Below are 4,762 nucleotides of genomic sequence, written 5' to 3' on the forward strand. Positions count from 1 at the left end.
TAAATAAAGAAAATATCTAATAAAAAAAGTAAAAAAAAAAAAACATGAGAGCTATATATAAAGCTGTGAGCAAAATAGGAGGGCTTCCTTGGACAAAGAGAGTTGGAAGACATGGAAGAGGTAGGAAAGTGGAACAAAAGAGAAGGATATTAAGAACACAGATAGGTTCAACTTTGCAAGGAGGAAGGACAATTAGTTGAGACTAAGAAGTGTGTAATTTTTTTCACTAAACACCTAAGAGTAAGCTACTTTCCTTAAATTACTCTGAATCTTCAGGAGTACAGAGAGAACCTCTTATTTTAAGGTGCTGGGGTTCTATGAAGTAGCAGAATTTCCCTCCAAATTATAAATTCTATATAGTTCACTATAGTAAAATAATAATGAAACAAGCTTATAGTTGTGTTAATTTTTGATATGCATATTCACATCTAGTGTCCTTGTAAATGCCAGGATACAGGAACATAAAACCATTCTTTTAAAAAAATGAGTTATGATCCTACTCAGAAGGGCAGCTCATGAATCAACTAGATTGACACAGTTGTTTTTATTTCTAATAAGTGCCTTCATTTACTTAAAATGTTGCTCCCTAGACATTCTTTCGCTCTTTTAAGCATGTAAGACTATTGCTATAAAGAGAAAAGGAAATTACATTAGATCAAAAGCCAGTCGAAGTGTTAGCTGGGAACTTTATCATGATATATAGAGACTTACTCTTGAAAATATAGTTAGATGTGACTCCATCATAACAACCCTGAGAGGCAGATCATTATGATGGAGTTAAGATCTGTTCCACAAATCTTTACGTGTACACCAATTAGGATACAGAAAAGGTATGTCCACAATGAAGACCCCCCTTTGGACACTCCTGACTGAATTCCCAACAGAGTCCAGCTTGTGGCTGCAGGAACAGAGGATTATGTACTGTGCAGAACAAGCAACAATCAGTCTATTGATAAAGCTAACTCAGGCATGAGGATCTTGGATTTTGAAGGCAAAGTTATTTTTAAATAATAACAAGATAGAATACTTAAATAATAAGCTTAGGCAGAACTGTATATGATCATTAGTTATAGAGTTTGGTAGCTGGCAGAATGCAAGGATGACATATAGTGTGTACCTAGATGTATTACCTTCCCCAACCCCCGATTCTAATTTGCCAGTTGTCTAAGTATTTAAGCTTTTTAAGGCTAATATTGACTATATACAAAGTACTGTTTAAGAACTATAGATTCAAAAATGAGAGATGGTGCCCTGACTTTCCCATGCTTGGTGAAATAGTTGAGCAGCTAAAAATTCAGTAGAAGGCACTATTCAACCTTACTATCAATGTTCAAACAATATTTTACTGGAAAAATGAGAAAGGAAATGTTTATAGTCCCACCATCAATTATAATATAGTAAGATATATTATATTAAAATAAAAATTTCAGTGTTTTTATATTATTATTGGAAGTACAATGCCTACCTGATAGAAACTAGATCCAAAATAACTGTTTGATTAAATAAAAATGTGAGATTATAAACATCTTAGAAAGTAATTAGAATATTAATATAGTGGGAAATTGATTGATTGCTTCTGTCAGAGATGCAGATGTGATGAGTAGCCACAGTGAAGCTCCTCACAAAGCTTCTATCTCTTAGAATTTGACCATTGAAGGCCTTCAACAACTTTATCCACTATTGCACAATGAAACTTTGGAAGACAACAGTGAATGGCTCCTTACCTTAGTAGCTGATAAATTCATCAAGGGATATGAAGGATACTTTACAAATGTTTTTTGATGTGCCAAAAACAGTTTAAAGTGTTGGGCATTGCCAGAGGCATCTAAGACTCAGATTTCCAACATTAGAGAGCTGAGCTGAGCATCATGCTGCAGAGGAGTTAAAATATGTCAAAGGGAATGAGTATACCCTTTTAGTCATTTTTTTTGCTTCTATTGTTAGAACTTAAAACTGTTTTTCTTGGATTTTAATTCCTATTTAAAGTAATCTTTATTGTTATTTTTGATTCACCAATGGAGAGGAGGCCAGTTACAATAGACAAAGAGCTTAAGATGAAAATAATGGAAATATAGTAATGAGAAAACTAGAGTGAGAGATGGGTCAGGTCATGGAAGGGTCAAAGTGTCATCTAAGGAGCTAGCACCATCAGAGACAGAGCTTGTGGACAATAGAATGTCTGATGAAAATAGGAAGATTAGCCTTTAATTCTTGGCAGGAAGACTTGAAGAAAGGCACCAAAGATCAATCAAGTAGTACCTCTTCAGAGCTCCAAAAACACATGCTCCAATGGAGTATTGACTCTTCAGTACACACTCGTACAACTGACATGAATAACGGGCCACTGGGTTCATGTAATGGTCACGTGCTTCTTACCAGGAAAGTCTGTTTTGTACAACATTCTAGCAAGACACCTTAAAAGTTTTACAGTTTGTGTGCTGACTGTGTCTTCCACGTAGAATGCCTTGGGAAATTTCTAGTGTATTTATAATTACTGGTATAAAAATAAAGCAGCTAATTTATAAATTTATCAGTCAGCCATCGTTTTCTGCCATAAGCAGGACTAATGAACACTGGGATAAGGAAGCAAGCTCTCTGCTAAGGGGAAGGATAGCAGATCTGCAGGATGAGTTCATCTCAGTACTGCTACCAGACACAATAGTTTCTTAATATATCAGTGCACCGAGTTGCTCTTGAAATAGGAAAAACTTTGCTTTTATGTACAGACATAAGTACACATGTATGTATGTTAGAGAAATACTTCTAGTGATATTTCCATTTCATGTGTTTTCAGTTTGCTTCCTCAGTAGACAGATGGTTTCTAGGTGAACTGATGGTGTCATAGATGTCCCTGTATATTATCTAGAGTACCTTTGAGCAGTTCCTATTAATGTATCAAATTCTACATGGAGTGCCATGGGAAAATTCATGATATTTGGCATCATATGCTTCCCTTAGTTAGAAATTCTATGTTGACACCACTATCTCCTGTTTTAAACAGATTCCAGACAGAACAAGGAAGCAACTCACCTCCGCTGTATGCTTTACACCAACTGATGCTACTTCACTCTGTTTTATGGCTGCCACAATGGATGCAATGAGAGATCATGTACATTCTCCAGGAGATCACAGTTACTAAAAATGGGAAGGGATGATTTGAATACAGTCTGATTTTAGAGCCCATAGGTCAGCAGTTTTCAATGAGGGGCCAGAGAGTAAATATTTCAGGCTTTACAGCCCATACGGTCTCTGTCACAATCACTCAACTGTGGCGTTTATCGAAAAACACCATAGACAGTATGTAAATGAATGAGCATGGCTGTGTTCCAATAAAACTTTATTTATGGACACTACAATTTGAATTTCATATAGTTTTCACGTGTCACAAATAGTATTCTTCTCTTGGAGTTTTTTTTTTGTCCCCTTAACCATTTAAAAAACTGTTAGGCCATTCTTAGATTTGGCCTATACATTTAGGAAAAAAGGGTTCTGATTTTGGCCCACAGGTTATTACTTTATTGCTTGCTGATCTCTGTATGTACCTTATTTTTCTAGGTTGCTGGAAAAGGAATATAAACTCACCTAAAATGCACTTGGAATTTATCATGCATGCAGAAAATTGGGCCATTTTGTTGTTCTTCTGAACTGAGGAAAAACTCAAGGAAGTACTCAGAGAAGGTTTTAAGATACACCTAAAATTACTTACTGACTTTATTCTGCCCTAAGGACTTCAAAGGCTGCTCAAGATGCTAGCTGTGAGAGTAGACGTATGAAGACACAGAACCAGAAAGTTCAGAACAAGAAGAAGGCACACCCACGTGGTGGTTTGAATGAGAATGCCTCCCATAGGCTCGGATGTTTGAATGCTTTATCTCCAGGTGGAACTGTTTGAGAAGGATAAGGGGGTGTGGCCCTGTTGGAGGCAGTGTGTCATTAATGACATGATCTTTGAGGTTTCACAAGCCCAGGTCATTCTCAGTTATCCTTCTGTCTCTTGCATGTGCATTAGATGTGATATAATTCATCAGCTACTGCCCCAGCACCATGTTTGCCCTGCCTTCTGCCATATTTTCCACCATGAAGGTCCCAGATTCATCCTCTGTGATTTTAACCAAGTTCTCAAAAATATTTTTCTTTATAAGTTATCTTGGTCATGGTGTTTTGTCCCAGCAATAAAAAAGTAAGACAACATGCCCTCTTCATGTCACATGGTGTCTGGGGTTGTCTGGCTGTCAGCAAAGCTTGTTCTGTAGGAACAGAAATCAGCCCTGTCTTTCTCAGTAAACAGTTCCTAACTTACCATGCGTTCTCCCACTCATGCATCCATGGTTATTAAGCTATGGAAAGCTGTGCCTATTGTTTTTCCAGCACCTATATGTCAGTGTCTATGATGTCTGGTAACCTGGGAGGTGAAGGCTTTTCAGACAAGAAATGTGGTTGTTCTGGTCCTGCTGAATTGAGGAAATACTGATCTTTCAAGAGACCTAGTAGGTAATTTTAAGCTCTGTTCATTTCATTTATAATAGAGAAGGCAGGTAGGGGGTGGGGAGAGGCTATTGTTGAACTCTAATCAGAAGATGAGGTAACATTGTACCTTAAACAGTGGCAGAGAAAACACAACCCATTTCGTATATCTAAATGTTCACATTAAACAGAATTTCCCAGAATCCATGGAGCTGGGTTGAGAATTGAAGCATAGGGGTGAAAACTGTGCCATCTGATATATGGTGCTGCTTCAGGGGCTTCTGTGTGGATGCATAAA

Source organism: Mastomys coucha, unplaced genomic scaffold, assembly GCF_008632895.1.
Source record: "Mastomys coucha isolate ucsf_1 unplaced genomic scaffold, UCSF_Mcou_1 pScaffold15, whole genome shotgun sequence".
In the NCBI taxonomy this organism is placed as follows: Eukaryota; Metazoa; Chordata; class Mammalia; order Rodentia; family Muridae; genus Mastomys; species Mastomys coucha.